This window comes from Leucoraja erinacea, chromosome 2, assembly GCF_028641065.1.
Source record: "Leucoraja erinacea ecotype New England chromosome 2, Leri_hhj_1, whole genome shotgun sequence".
Lineage (NCBI taxonomy): Eukaryota > Metazoa > Chordata > Chondrichthyes > Rajiformes > Rajidae > Leucoraja > Leucoraja erinaceus.
In genome coordinates, this window is record NC_073378.1 from 38,193,031 (window position 1) to 38,209,843 (window position 16,813).

Here is a 16,813-nt window from a genome sequence, read left to right on the forward strand (position 1 = left end):
GCGGGTCAGGCAGCATCACTGGAGAAAAGGAACAGGTGACGTATCGGGTCGAGATCTTTCGGATGTTATCTCGTAGCAGATGCAAGATGGGAGGTCTTTCTCAACTGACAAAATCGAAGGATTTGCGAAGTTTGGATGAGTCTCAACCCGAAATGTCACTCATTCCTTTTCTCCAGAGATGCTGCCTGACCCGCTGAGTTACTCCAGCTTTTTGCGTCTATCTTTTGCCGATAAAGAATTGTCTGGGTCACCCCAATATGAATCTGCAAACAGCTCAAAGTTACTTCAGAGAATTCAATGAAAGTGAGCCAAAAATTAACCACCATTAAAGCTACTTATTCACATTCTCTTCCAAACTGGATTCCCAAATACAAAGTTAAATGTTATTTTTATGGGTGGATATCTCAGATGATGAAGTCTCTACAGCAAAACAAATATAGCTTTACATTTCAGTTGATAACAGTGATTGTTAACATTTTATTCTTGGAATCGCTTCCCACCATGGATTTGGCAATATTACTAACAGTTAATAAAATATTATTGCACACTTAATGAACTATTAACACGACTTTCTCTAGACACTGGGCATTGCGAGCAGTAGAACTGTGAAGTGACGATTATTATCAATGCAGTTCAAAAATCTGCTGGTTATCCCTGTAAGCTAATATGCACATGGGGATAAATCCGATGGGAAAATTAGGATCCCACAACAGAGAGAAAAAGAGAGAGAGGAAAAAAAGGAAAGCTGAGAAACCTGAAAATCTCAAAGCAACAGTTCTACTTATGCCAGGTTATACAAACAGAGACATAACATGCAAATCAATTAAAAAAAAACCCTTCTGCATACAAGGAATAGCTCCAATTCTGTGCAGAGAAGGTAACAACTACTCACACATATGCTGCTGGTCCATAGTGGCAGGCTGCAAATCTTTATTTACGGAGCTCTGAAGGAACAGGGAAGGGTGTGGGGCGGGGGTTGGAGAGATGGGCGGCTGGCGGAGAAGAAACTATCTTTCTCCAAGACTACCGGCGCACGCTATGAGCAGACAGCCTCTCCACGGAGCTCTTGCGATGCAGAATGCTTTAAAAGAAAACACTTTCAGTCCGTCCAAGGCAGTCGAGCTGGAATCAATTTCAAGCGGCAAAGCTCCAAGTCTGAGGGGGAGTGAGTGGGGTTGCATGTGTTTATAGAATAACCTCTACCTGCCGGTGTGCGGATAGGCCAGTGTCGCCACGCTAACTTCCAATCGCGGGAGGTGGCTAAAGATGTCGAGAGGATGTCCTGCCCACTCCTCCAGCTTCCCTCGGTGCTCCGAGCATCATGCACGCACTAACAGCCCGGTCTCACGTCTCGCAGCCTGTCAGGCAGGAGATATAGGGGCAGGACAATGCAACAGCGACAGAGAGGGAGAGTGAGAGAGAGATCAAATTCATTACAATCACCAATATGTCATGGAGTGCAGGGAGAAAAAGAGCCTAGGTTCAGTAATTACCATTTCCCATTACCATGGAAACAGACTCCGGTAGCAAGTCAAGATCTGTTGTGAACAGCTGCTGTCAGCTTCATTAGAGGCACCGGCCCATCCTTTTATACTTGTTCCTTAATTTTAACCTACGGGCCGACAGAATCTTTCTTCCAACCGCCGGCTGGACTATTACGTTCTTCTATTTTTACCCTCAGTCCAAGTTCCCCGCAGCAAAAAAAAAAACAAGCAAAGAACTGGAAATTGCTTAATATAACAAATAGTTCAATTGAGAAATCAGATTACCTGTAAAATTTTACTTTGCCTATAAAGCAAGTCGAGACCCCCCCCCCGTTATAAAACGCGGCATTTTTTTTTGCAGCTGATTTTTCAAGCATCATAACGTCACATCGAGATTAATGGGCAATAAATTTAATTGCCGTCACGAGGATTATATTGATGGTTTGGAAATGTTGCCGTTCACGCTGCCTTATTAACTATTCGATGAAAGTTGCAATGAGGGAAGATATGTCATCTGTAATTTATTCAAGTACTTATACCTTACTCCCAGAAGGATTGAGAATGACATGGGCTTAGTTTTTGAATGCCAGCTTCTGAACAATAGGCTGGAGGTGCATTCTGCTCTTGAACATTACAGACACCAAATAAACTACAACCTGCCTTGGTTGCACTAGAGATCACAAGCTTCTGTTTGCACTAACATTAGGTTTTCTTTAAATGTTATTGAACTTTCTTTTGTTTATTGTGTTATCTGTAATTACATAAAGATCATAAGTAATAGGAGTAGCATTAGGCCATTGGGCCCATCAAGCCTACTCGAAGGGCCGAATGGCCTACTCCTGCACCTAATTTCTATGGCTGATCTATCTCTCCCCCCTAACCCCATTCTCCTGCTTTATCCCCATAACCTCTGACACCCGTACTAATCAATTAGAGATCTGTTATGCTGCTGCAAGTAAGAATGTCATTGTTCCATTTTTGGTACATATGACAATTAAACACTCTTGACTGGAGGACACAAAGTGCTGGAGCACCACAGTGGGTCAGGCAGCATCTCCGGAGAACATGGACAGGTGTCGTTTCGGGTCAGGCCCTTGTTTCTACAAGCATTCTTGACTGAAGTGGACACTGTTCTCTCCACCCACTCAAGCTCAAGGGTGTACACATTGAGGGGAGGCAAAATATTGCCTTGCATTCTGAAAGGGTCAGCCTATTCCAACATAAAGACCCCCCCCCCCCCCCCCCCCCCATGCAGTCATGAGTGTACATTGCAGTGATAGAAGTGAGTAACTCTGTCCAATGAGATGTTACATTTAGGCTTGGTCAGACTCTAAAGATGAATGCATGCATCCCAGGATATCATCTGGAAGAGCAGCAGTGGAGTTCTTATCTGGTTGATATCTAAACTGGAAGAGCAGCAGTGGAGTTCTTATCCAGCTTTTTGTGTCTATAGAGGGATATCTAAACTTGGTCCCAGACTGATCCATGTCATCTCTCTAAAGACTGTTTCTCTAAAGATTGAGAGGGGATCTTATAGAAACTTACAAAATTAGGGGTTGGACCCTGTCTCCCAGGACAAGGGGTCACAGGCTCCTTCCATACAACTCCACCACTCTTTGTATTTAAGTCCCTGCTGCAGGTACGGGATACTGTCCCATGCATATGAGTTCGACTCCTACTCCTGCTTTTTGTTTCTATGTTTCTATCTTCATATATTTCATTGTTGTTTGTGGATTGGGGTGGTGGGAAAATGAACATTCCAGCACTGCATTTAATGAGATACTTTTGAAGTGTTAAAATACTTTGGGGCATCTTTAATGGAGAAAGATGCTACATCAATTCAAATCACTCTCTTTTTCTGGAGAGTCCACCTCTGTACTCTCACAAAAGCTACGTGACTGGGTGACGATCAGAAATACAGAATGTCTTCTTTCACCCGACGTAGCAACAGTATAATAACTTTCAATGTGAATCCTTCCGCTCTGCTAATTCAATTCAAAACATTATTTGGCACTTTTTGCAGCGAGGTATTGTGCTTCTACTTTAACCAATTCATAATCCTTGTATTGTTCCTCGATTATCTCCATGCTGCAGTTTGGCACACTCCAGATTCCCCAATGATAAGTGGAATATACAGAGACTTGAAGGCACAGTTTAAATTAAACAGATCATTAGTGTGAGAGGCAGTGAAAGGGATACCAAGGAATACTAACTGCATCAAATGCCTTGTAGTTGACCTGAAATGTCAGCTGTCCGTGTTCTCCAGAGATGCTGCCTGACCTGCTGATTTACTCCAGCACTTTGATATAAGATTCCAAGCATCTATAGTTCCATATGTCTCTCTCTGTATTTTTGATACAGGGGTAATTTAGTCACAAAATTAAAATTTGTAGCTGAACCACCAAATTGATAATAAAGCAAGGATGAGCTACTTGGCTGCACATTATTTGGTCTTTCACACGATAAATATCCATATAATGGCTTATCTGCCTTTAAATTTCAACATACTAAACGAATAAAATAGTTAAATCAGAGTAGTTGTCAAACATCAGCGAGAGGAAATCCTGTAACCTCTCTAAACAATAATTAGATCCTTGGGGAAATGAACAAACAAGCAGTGGATTTGAACCTTAATTGTTTGTGATTTGATACCTTTTAGTGTCATGTTTTCACGAGGATCTTGCATTAAGGAAGAGCAATCTCTGCGAGCACAGAATACAAATATCAAAATCTGGGGTGGCACAGTGGCGCAAGTGGTACAACTGCGACCTCACTGTGTCAGAGTGCTGGGTTCTACCCTGACCTTTGGGAGTGTGAAGTTTGCACGTGCTCTCTGTGGCCGCATGGGTTTCCTCCGGGAGATCTAGTCATGTGGGTTTGTCAATTAACTGGCCACTGTAAATTGCTCCCAGTGTGTTGGGAGTGGAGGCGAAAAGGGGATAACAAAGGACTATTAGGTTAGTTTAGTTTGGAGATTCAGCGTGGAAACAGACACTTCAGCCCGCTGGGTCCACGCCAACCAACAATCACCTGTACACTACACACAAGGGGAAATTTTTACATAGGCCTTTTAACCTAGAAACCTGCACATGTTTGGAGTGTGGGAAGAAACCGGAGCAAACCCACGCGGTCACAGGGAGAACGTGCAAACTCCATACAGATTGAGCGCATAGTCAGGACCGAACCCGGGTCTCTGGCGCTGTAACTCTACCGCTGCGCCACTGTGCTGCCCACATTGAATAAGGGTGATCACTGGCCGCCGTTAACTTGGTGGGTTGAAGGACCTGTTTCCGTGCTGTATCTTTCAATCCAGTTCAAAAAGCATCTTCCTCCACAAACTGGTTTGTGTCAATTAAAGGTCTGTGCAACACCTGATTGAAAGTGCCTCGTCTCACTTCTCCGTGTTTTCACATCATCTCGAGTAAAGGTGTTTAGGTAATTCCTCGCAGCTTCCCCGAATTCCACCACAATTGATTACACCCCATTTGCACATTCTAAAAATGGAGAGCATTGTTTCTTATTTAACACCAACTGCTCTTTTCACTATGGAAACCATTAGCTCCTGTGACACTAAAGCTCAGACTTAACGGGCTGGTGAATGCTGCTCTAAACTGTCAGCAGATTTCTTTGGCATAAGTAACAATAAACCCTAAAAATGGCAGCAAGCAGCAAACCAAAGATCCTATAGCGAGCAAGATAGCCCACTCGACGAAAAATACGTAGTAGGGTCATAGGCAGATTCATGGGTACTCTTCAGCCCCATTTCCGTAACTGGCTTCTGTCTCCACACTCCTATCCAAAGCAAAGATCCTATAGCAAGATACTATAACTTGCTATAGGATCTTTGATCCAAAGATCCTAGTGCAAGTTTAATACAAACATCAACTCAAACACAGCACATGAGCCATTAAAAATTAAAAAAAAACTGAAAAGAAGAAAAATTTAAAAAACATTAAAAAGATAATTAACAGAATTATAATTTATTGACATATTAATAATCATTAACAAAAATAGCAGAATTATGAATTAACAGAATTATGAATTATGTATCTAACACTATATCACACACACACAAACTGTTCCCCCGCAACGCTGATTAACTGCGAGAGGGATTTCCAAAGTCGGGTTGGGTCGGGTTTACTGAAATGGCCGACGAAAAGGCTGACGTTCCGCTCTGTAGCGTACTACACGTCAGCCCATTGGTTTTAGCAGGGGTGCACTATCTTGCTTGCTAGAGGATCTTTGCAGCAAACTATCTGGGAATGCCATTACGTTTATGTGACAGCTTACACTGGCGCTCGTTATATTTCTCTACAACCAAGAATTTTCCTACACCAATGATTTTCGTTTGTGTTTTATTTTTAGCACCTCTGCTCAAGTTCAAGTTTATTGTCATATGAATGAGCACGGTGAACGGCAGATACAATGAAATATCTTGCTTTGCATATCATCACAGGCACACAGACACAGGCACACACACAAAAAAAACAAATCATACACAAAATTCTAAATGAAAAGAAGACTGTGCAAAAAAATGAAGCAAAAACGTCTTTCCCTCTCTTCCCAGAATCAGGAGAACATTTCCCTTGTGCCTACCTCCCCCTTCCAATATCTCTACATTCACTGATCACCTCCACAATTTGCAGACTGGGCAGGCTTTCACTTCGGGTTGATCTGGTTCACTCCTCCACCTCTACCAAAATTTACTCTTCTTCCACATTAGGGCGGTACACTGTTGAGTTGCTGCCTCACAGCGCCAGAGACCCGGGTTCGATCCTGACTAGCGGTGTTGTCCCTACGGAGTTTGTACATTCTCCCCGTGACCGCATGAGTTTTCTCTGGGTGCTCCAGTTTCCTCTCACTTCTCAAAGACATACAGGTTTGTAGAGACGAATTGGCTTGGCATAATTGTAAAATTGCGTGAGTAAGATAATGCTGGTCCGCATGGACTCGGTGGATTGAAGGGCCTGTTTCCGTGCTGCATCTCTAAACTAAACTAAATAAATTCCTCATAGACACAAAATGCTGGAGTAACTCAGCGGGACAGGCAACATGTTTAAGAAGGAACTGCAGATGCTGGAAAATCGAAGGTACACAAAAATGCTGGAGAAACTCAGCGGGTGCAGCAGCATCTATGGAGCGAAGGAAATAGGCTACATCTCTGGAGAGAAGGAATGGGTGACGTTTCAGGTCGAGACCCTTCTTCAGACTCAACCCAAAACGTCACCCATTCCTTGTCTCTAGAGATGTTGCCTATCCCGTTGAGTTATAGGATGCAGGAGTAGGCCATTCGGCACTTCCAGCCAGTACCATCATTCAATGTGATCATGGCTGATCATCCCCAATCAGTACCCCGTTCCTGCCCTCCCCATATTCACTGACTCCGCTATCTTTAAGAGCCCTATCTAACTCTCTCTTGAAAGTATCCAGAGAACCGGCCTCCGCTGAGACAGAGAATTCCACAGACTCACAACTCTCTGTGTGAAAAAGTGTTTCCTCATCTCCGTTCTAAATGGCTTACCCCTTATTCTTAAACTGTGACCCTGGTTCTGGACTCCCCCAACATCGGGAACATGTTTCCTGCCTCTAGCGTGTCCAAACCCTTAATAATCTTATATGTTTCAATAAGATACCCTCTCATCCTTCTAAATTACAGAGTATACAAGCCCAGCTGCTCCTTTCTCTCAGCATATGACAGTCCCGCCATCCCGGGAACTAACTTATGCTGCACTCCCTCAATAGCAAGAATGTCCTTCCTCATATTAGGGGACCAAAACTGCACACAATACTCCAGGTGTGGTCTCACTAGGGCCCTGTACAACTGCAGAAGGACTTCTTTGCTCCTATACTCAACTCCTCCTGTTATGAAGGCCAACATGCCATTCGCTTTCTTTCCTGCCTGCTGTATCTATCTTGTGTCTATCTTCGATTTAAACCAGCATCTGCAGTTCTTCCCTAAATAAATTCCTCCTCAGATAGACACCTCTCTCAATAGACAATTCCTCGTCATCTCCAGTCTGAGGGTATGTCCTTTTATTCTGAGGCTGTGCCCTCTGGCCCTCCCTAGACTCTCCCACTACTGGGAACATCCTCTCCACATCCACTTTATGTAGGGTTTTTAATCAATGCCATTCAATGGGTGAGTAATAGGTCCTTTTATCATTTTACATTCGCTGTAGCTTGTTCTTTGCTCAGCAGCATGCACTTTATGACTCATGGCCTCTTTAACTCACCTGCCAGATGGTAGGCTATCAGATGTGATGATTCCACAGATGGACAGGCTGCTAAGAGTGGAAATCATGAGCAATAATTTTGTGCTCTCCTCCATCATGCCTCAAACAGGACCTGCCCAACCAGCTGTTCCTTCCCAGTCCATGCTGTCCCACAGAAGTAACCTCATGTTGCTGAAGTCCATTTGAAAACAGGAGTATTTCTTCTATCTGAAAATACTTGACATTATATTTTAATGGATTCTTTTCTTTGGGTGATGATAAACTGTTTTTTTTTTTCCAGTAGAAAAATACCTTGGAAGTTGAAACTATAAGATTGTGATCAAACAATGTTTTCTTGAAATTATTCTTGAAATTAGTTAAAGTAATTCCATATGGTTTCAGACAGCATTTCTGGACCCTTCTTTAGATTGATTGTGCATAGGTCTGTCTGATTAGTCAGAAGACGGGTCCCAACCAAAAACATCACCTATCCAAGACCTCCAGGGATGCTCTCCGACCCGCTGAGTTAGTCCATCACTTTGTGTCTTTTCTTTTGTAAACCAGCATCTGCAGTTCCAACTGGATCATTAAAAAAATTATTACTTCCATATTAGCCAAAGAGAAATGACGTTATCTCTTTACCCTTTGTCTGTGCACTGTGGACAGTTTGATTGTAATCATGTACTTATTTTCTATGACTGGATAACATGCATACATAAGCTTCTCGCTGCACCTCGGTACACGTAACAATAACAAACTAAAGTAGTCATTCGGTTTGTTTGGGAAACACTCGGAGGATATTGGCGAAGTTCCAATTTTGTATATGATGACTGTTTGTCGGCACTGGGTCTGCACTAGCTGGAGTTTAGAAGGATGAGGGGGTACCTCAGTGAAACTTACTGAAAAGTGAAAGGCCTGGAGAGGATGTTTCTAATAGTGGGAGAGTCTACTAGGCATCGGAATAAAAGGACATACCTTTAGAAAGGAGGTGAGGAGGAATTTCTTTAGTCAGAGGATGGTGAATCTGTGGAATTCATTGCCGTAGTCGGCTGTGGAGGCCAAATTATTAGATATTTTTAAGGCGCAGATTTACAGATTCATGATTAGTAAGGGTGTCAGGAGTTATGGGGAGAAGGCAGGAAAATGAGGTTAAGAGGGAAAGATAGATCAGCCAAGATTGAATGGTGGAGTGAACTTGATGCAAGACTGGCCTAATTCTACTCCTATAACTTATGAAACTGGGGGAGACGAAGCATTGTCAGATCCTGGGAAGAATTTGGGACATAAAGGTAGGAGGAGTTGCAAATAATGTATGTGTGTGTAGAAAGGAACTACAAATGCTGGTTTACACCGGAGATAGACACAGAATGCTGGAGTAACTCTGGGTCAGGCAGCGTTTCTGAAGAAAATGAATAGGTGACGTTGCGGGTCGAGACCTTTCCACCGAGTCATTGTATGTGTGGAGCCTCCAGTAATGGGCTGAGTCATGGAACCAATTAAAGAGATCTCTCTCTCAAACGGCTGCTACTGTTCGGATAAACTGTGTGTCCTCCTTTTGCACTCAATTCTTTCCTGTATTAAATTTATGGGCCTGTTCCACTTGGCAAGTGTCGGCGACTGTCATAGTCGTACCAGGTCGCTGAAAAACTGGCGTCTACCTACGTCATCCTGGTGACAACCTGCGTCAGGAGAAGTCAAGCTACGCTCATTGGCATCAAACCCACTGTTGTAAATTTAGAGGCGACCAGAAATACACTACGACTTTTTGTGCGACTGATGAGACTACTCCCGGTGACCACCGGCGAACATGTGGCGAAGAACTAGTCGCCTGTAGTTGCCTAAAATATCACCTAAGTGAGACGGGCCCATTAAGGAGTTTGTTTCCTTCGTAGCGAAAAGGGATTACTCAATAATTATGTACTATATATTTTTTGAAATGATTTGTAATGATTAGTAGATAAATATGTTGGCACTGTTTAAATCTTTCGGAAATTTGGTCTAATATACAATATGTGGATTTTTACATGCCCAATACATTATGCATGAGATTCTCAGAAAGCCCTGTTTGTTGACAGCACAAGGTAAATCAGCAACATCATTTTAGTGAAGTAGATACAAGGAAAAAAGGCAATGTTGGTTTACAAATAAAAAACAAAGAGTAACTCAGCTAGTCTGGCAGCATCTCTATAGAACATGGGCAGGTGACGTTTTGGGTCGGGAGTCTTCTTTAGACTGATTGTAGTGGGGTGGGGAAGAAAGCTGGAAATCTTTATAATCCCTTATAGAAACATATAAAATTCTTAAAGGATTGGACAGGCTAGATGCAGGAAAAATGTTCCCAATGTTGGGGGAGTCCAGGACGAGTGGGTCACAGTTTAAGAATTAGGGGCCAGCCATTTAGGACTGAGATGAGGAAAAACTTTTTCACCCAGAGTTGTGAATCTGTGGAATTCTCTGCCACAGGAAAACAGTGGAGGCTAATTTACTGGATCTTTTCAAGAAGGAGTTAGATTTAGCTCTGGGCTAAAGAAATCAAGGGATATGTGGGAAAACGCAGGAATGGGGTACTGATTTTAGATGATCAGCCATGATCACATTGAATGGCTCGAAGGGCTGAATGGATGACTCCTGCACCTATTTTGCTATGTTTCTAAAAGAGGAGCACCAAGCCTGACAAGTGATAGGTGGATATAGATGAAGAGGGTTATATGATAAGCAGATGGTAGACAAAGGCCAGAGATATGAGACATTAGGATTGAGGAGTTGCAAATTGTGCTCGAGGAACGAATGTAGGTGAAGGGGAAGGAGATATAGGTACGAGTCTAGGTGGGGAACGGGGGTAAGAAGAGAGAGCGAGAGGATTTTGTAGTTACCTAAAATTGGAATCATTGGTACATTGTAAATTAAATTTAGTTGTTGCAGACTTTTTAGATAGAAATATCTATATATATTACTAAAACTCTCATCTTGTTTGTTTCTATGTGTGTGTGTGGGCGTGCGTGTGTGTGAGTGTGCGCATGTCTGCCCATGTGATTCCGGAACTATGCCAAAATGGTACACGATAGCGCTACACATTTTGGACCATATTACTGACAATTGTCCTGTGGTCTGGTGTATCAAGTTTCATTTCAGATTGATGTTATAGTTTACAAGTTATTCACATTTTGAACTTAAGAAAAAAAAACCGGGGCCTTGGTGCTGAGGCTGGGGCTGGATCTGTGGGTGGCGGCGCTGCTGCAGCTTTGGGATCCCAAGGAGGGAGAGGAGCAGAACCCTTGAGATCCTGGGGAGGTGAGGAAGGAGAGTGGGGGGGATTGAGGGAGAGGAGGTGGTACGGAGGGAGAGAGGGGAAAGGAGGGGAGAGGAGGAGGGGGAATAGGCGAGAGAGAGATGGGGGGGGGGGGGGGAGTAGGGGTGGTAGGAGGGGGGGGATAGAGGGAGAGGAGGGCACTGGGGGAGGTGTGGAAGGAGAGTGGGGAGGAGGAGGAGGGGGGTAGGAAGAGAAGAGGGGTTATGGAGGGAGGGAGTGACTGAGGGTAGGGGCAAGGAGCGGGAGAGGAGAGTAAAGGATAGGGAGGGAGGGAGGGAGAGGAGAGGGAGAGGGAGAGGGAGAGGGAGAGGGAGAGGAGAGGAGAGGAGAGGGAGAGGAGAGGGAGGGGAGAGGAGAGGAGGGGAGAGGAGAGGGAGGAATATTGTGTTGGGGAACAGGTTGCGTTGTGGGACCAGGCCTCCCGTGTGACACTTGGTCTAGTAAAACGTAAATGTCTACATCTTGTTTTTGTCTATTGAATCACATGACAAAACCATTAGCAGCTGCAATTGATTAAGTAGAAGCCAATCAATCTCTCATTGAACAAGTACAAACTAATTAATGTGCCATTAGTGCAATCTAAATGATCAATATGAAATCAAATCTATTTGCCATGTTTGGCCCCTTTCCTATTTATAGGCCTTTCCTATGTATGTATCTGTCCAAATGTATTTTAAATGTTGTTATTGGACTCAACCACCTCTTCTGATGGATCGTTCTGTCTACCCATAATCATCTGTGAAAAATGTGCCCTTCAGGTTCCTATTAAATCTTTCCTGTCTCACATTAAACCCATGTCCTCTGGGTCTTGATTCCTCTACCCTGGGGAAAAAGGCAGTGAATTCACCCTATCTATAACTGCTCATGAATTGGTACACCTCTATGAGATCTCCCCTCAGGAATCTCTCTCCCCTCATTTTCTACGCTCCAAGGAATGAAGGAATCAAGTTCTAGCCTGCCTTATCTCTCCCGATAAGCTCAGGCTCTCGAGTCGTGGCAACATCCGTGTAAATCTATGCACCCTTTCCAACTCAATGGCATCTCACCCTTCCCTATAGCAGGGGAGCAACACTTAATACAATACAGTGACCACATCAAGGTCTTATGCAGCTATAACATACATCTCAACAGCTATACTGAATTCCCTGACCAATGAAGGCCAGGGGATGGTAAATCTGTTGCGATTGTAACATAGAAACACTGGTTTCTGTTTGGTATGGTATATCTGATCTGATTGGATAGCACGGAAAACAAACCTTGGTACCTAAACCTAAACTCCAAAGACGTAAAGGTTTGTAGGTTAATTGGCTTGATGTAAAATGTAAAATTGTCCCATGTGTGTGTGGGGTAGTGTGAATGTGCGGGGATCGCTGGTCGGCACGGACTCGGTGGACCAAAGGGCCTGTTTCCGCACTGTATCTCTAAACTAGACAAAACACTGTGGATTTAATGGTGAGTGGGCTCTCCTTTTTATAACAAATAGCAAATACCAGGTCACAAGCCCCATTGGGAGAAGTTAGTGCAAGAAACTAAATATCTTCTGTAACTTCATAAAATGACTGAATAAAACTATTACCTTTAAATAAACCATGTCAACAAATACATTTTACAATCTAAATAACTGAACAGGTATTTTAAGAGGAAGTTTTAATGGATATTATTTAGATGGACTACCAGAGAGAACTCTATGAAACCCCCCAGAGTTTTGATAGTCAAAGTCATACTTACGTAATCTAAGTTAAATTATTAACTTGAATAAGCAACAAGAAGACACTGTATGAGTAATGGGCACATAATTTATCTGGCAGTTTGGGACTAGATATGTCCTATGTGGCTCCATGTTAGACTTGCAACTACTTCACGGAACATAAAAGGAACTTGGATAATGAAATGGAGAACCACATCTCCAAGTCTGTCAATGATGAGTGATGTGCAAAAAAGAACTGCAGATGCTGGTTTAAATCGAAGGTAGACACATAATGCTGGAGTAACTCAGTGGGTCAGGCAGCATCCCTGGAGAGAAGGATTGGGTGATGTTTCGGGTCAAGACCCTTCTTCAGAATGAAATGACGTCGGCCACGAAGGCAGGCACATGGAGTCGGGACATAGATCAGCTACTGTTTCATTGAATAGTGGTCAGGTTTGGATGATTACACAGCTTACACCTGTTCACAAAGTCATACAGCACGTAAACAGGCCCTTTGGCCCAACTTGCCCATACAGGCCAAGATGCCCCATCTACACTTGTCCCATTTAGCTACATTTGGCCAATATCCCTCTGAACCGTTCTTATCCGTGTGCCAGACAACTAGAGAGCAGTCCTGAACTACTAACTACCTCATTGGTGACCCATGGACTATCTTTGATTGGATTTTGCTGGATTTACCTTGTACTAAATGTTATTCCCTCATCCTGTATCTGTACACTGTAAATATCTCGATTGTAATCATTTATATTGTCTTTCTATTGATCGGATAGCTCGCAACAAAAGAACCTCGGTATACGTGACAATAAACTAAACTGATAACTGATAACTTTTAAAAGTTGTTATAGTACCTGCCTCAACTGCCTCCCACCTGTTGCTATTTATCTCAATCTAAACTGAAATCGCTACACAAACGGGCGGCACAGTGGCGCAGTGGTAGAGTTGCTGCTTTACAGTGGCAGAGACCCAGGTTCGATCCTGACTACAGGTGCTGCATGTACGCAGTTTGTACATTCTTCATGTGACTGTGTGGGTTTTCACCGGGTACTCCGGTTTCCTCCAAAGATGTACAGGTTTGTAGGTTAATTAGCTTTGGTAAAAAAAATTGTAAATTGTCCCTATTGTGTCGGATAGTGCTAGTGGTTGGCGCAGACTCAGTGGGCCGAAGGGCCTGTTTCCATGCTATCTCTCTAAAGTCTAAAATGGTCAAGAGCCACCTGCAAGCAAAGAACTTATCAGTATTGGAGAGATATTAATGTGGAGGTAAGCAATGAGGCCGGATCCTCTATATTTGTCAAATGGTCTCTGAATATTAGCGAATGATGTTTTGTTTGGTGGGAAGCAAAACAAGGCATGTCATCTGAAAACTGAAGTGAAGGGATTCAGAAGTGAAATCAGAAATGCCCTGTGATAAAAGATGGTTCAAGTCTGGAACTTATTACACAAATCAAGGACCAGTCTCACCCTGGTCAGTCACTCCCTCTTCTCCCCTCTCCCATCAGGCAAGAGGTACAGAAGCTTGTAAACACACACCCCCAGATTCAGGGACAGTTTCTTCCCAGCTGTTATCAGGCAACTGAACTATCCCACTACAACTAGAGAGCAGTCCTGAACTACTTTCTAACAGAACTCATCAGAGACCCTCAGACTATCTTTCATCGGATTTTACTGGCTTTATCTTGCACTAAACGTTATTTCCTTTCGCATTGACCTGTACACTGTGAATGACTCAATTGTCATCAAGTACTGTCTTTCTGCTGACTGGTTACCACGCAACAAAAGCTTTTCACTGTACTTCGGTACGTACACGTGACAATAAACTAAACTCAAACTGTTGTCAACATTCTTTCCAGCTTTAAACTCTAAGGAAACGCCGAGTCTCCAAAATCAGGATGCATTTATTTTAAATTGCTGTAAAGTGACTGAAGTTGTAAATAATCCCAACACCCAACGTGGGATTGAACTTCAAATTGGTTGCTGTGATTCTTATGCACATTAACATTATTAATACTGTGCCAATTGTGGGGGTACTCTTAGTCCACATGTGACACCGTCTCTTTTGAATGACCCAGTCCTTCTCCATTATGATTTACCAAGACATCTCATTCCACAATTCAACACTGCAGGCCATTTGTTAGGAGTGGGTGAAAGGAACTTCACTGGAAATAAGCTCAAAAATATTTTGGCTCACACGGAGACAGATTCATGGCCAGAACGATCAAGTTGAGCTTTTGGCAAAAATAACGCTGGTCAGCCAGCAAATATATCACTTGACTATGCTCAAAGAGAAAGGTACTTAGGAAAGTGTCCACAAAATTACATTAGTCAGGAAACACAATGGAATTCCCGTCAAAAAAATTAGAGGCACAAAATCACCTCTGGATCATGAACAGGACACTGAGGGCCTGTTGCTTAAAAGTTTTGCTTAAATCTTTACATCTTAAGGGGTTGGACAGGCTAGATGCAGGAAGATTGTTCCCGATGTTGGGGAAGTCCAGAACAAGGGGTCACAGTTTAAGGATAAGGGGGAAATCTTTTAGGACCGAGATGAGAAAAACATTTTTCACACAGAGAGTAGCAATGTTACAAAATTTTGAGATTTAAAAAATCAAGTCTGCAATTTATCCCATCAGATAAAGCATAACAATAAGTTTAATTTGACACCAAATTCACTTTCATATCTCAAGTATTAAAAAAGTTATGACCATTTTCATACTCTGAAATTAGCATCTTGTTCCCTATTGATTTTCAATGGATATTACAAAAAAGCTGTGATCTTGGATAATCAAACGCCCATTTCTTAAGGAAAGATTAACATTTTTAAATAGCCTATGTGTCCAAAGATTATTCACAAATAATTCACAATATAACATGATTTTTATATCTAATTTACATTAATTTATAGGCCAAATGGAAGGAATTTAGTGTTCAATTGCTGTAAATAAATGCCCATTTAAATCGGCTTTCTAGTGGGTTCATGTGAACGCGCGCTGGTTTAGAATGTTGACATAGCGCTGGATTAGTGCCCTCAAATGCCGAGAAAAATACTGTGGGATATAAAAAGCCCAAAATGAACTATTCGTTATAGATAATTTGATATATAGGGTTATATATATGCCCCATTTAATGTAAAAATAAGGTACATACCTTTAATTGTTTGCTTTATAAAACCCTGGGGCTGCGAGAGATTGCGGAATTAAACAGTAATTTTAAAACTATTAGAACTATATTATCGAGGCCTATAAAACTAATAATACCTTTTGCGACCGGGTCTTGCAGCGATTTTTCGTTAATGATTTACTAGGCTGAACATGTGCGATTAGTACAGCCTAGTAAAAATCGCGTTTTAAACCCGCCCCCTCCAAACAGCGCCAAAATCGCCGACATGGCTGAGGGCAGATTCCCAATGGCGATTCAGGTAGGTTTTGTAACATACCTACAGAGAGTGGTGAATCTCTGGAATTCTCTGCCACAGAATGTAGTTGAGGCCAGTTCATTGGCTATATTTAAGAGGGAGTTAGATGTGGCCCTTGTGGGGGTATGGAGAAGAGGCAGGTACAGGATACTGAGTTGGATGATCAGCCATGATCATATTGAATGACGATGCAGGCTCGAAGGGCGAACGGCCTACTCCTGCACTTATTTTCTATGTTTCTATTAGAGCACATGGCTCAATTAGTGGCAAATGCAAAGCATAACATGGCAATATTCAATTTAGATGATTATGCTGCCAATAACCGGGCATAACCTGACAATAATTTGTCCCTCATTGGGACAAATAGCTTGCTCCAGTATGGCAAATCTATGCATGGTGATGGCACAATGTTTAAGATTACCAACTAGTAATCTAGATATCTGAATCCAAATCCCACCATGCCAATTGAACCATCTTTAATCGGACCTGAAACATCACCCATCCTTTTTCACTACCTGATCCGCTGAGTTACTCCAGTATTTTATGTCTATCTTCAGTATATACCAACATTTGCAATTCCTTTCTACATATCTTTAATCAGATTTTACTGAACTCTCTCTTGTCCTAAATAATATTCCATTTCTCCTGTATCTGTACACTGAGGATGGCTTAATTGTAATAATTTAT

General features: G+C 42.5%; 1 protein-coding gene across 3 annotated transcripts in view; it reads right to left on the minus strand.

Annotated features, from left to right (window-relative positions):
• Positions 1–16,813, minus strand: part of elmo1 (engulfment and cell motility 1 (ced-12 homolog, C. elegans)) — a 293,797-nt gene that overhangs the window by 67,557 nt on the left and 209,427 nt on the right. The window contains exon 1 of one of the 3 annotated variants that reach the window (XM_055655105.1): positions 893–1,357. The exons of the other annotated variants lie outside the window; for them this stretch is intronic. The gene's annotated coding sequence lies outside the window, so the exon portion shown is untranslated. Of the gene's footprint in view, positions 1–892; positions 1,358–16,813 lie in introns of those variants that run through there. 3 annotated transcript variants of the gene reach the window in all.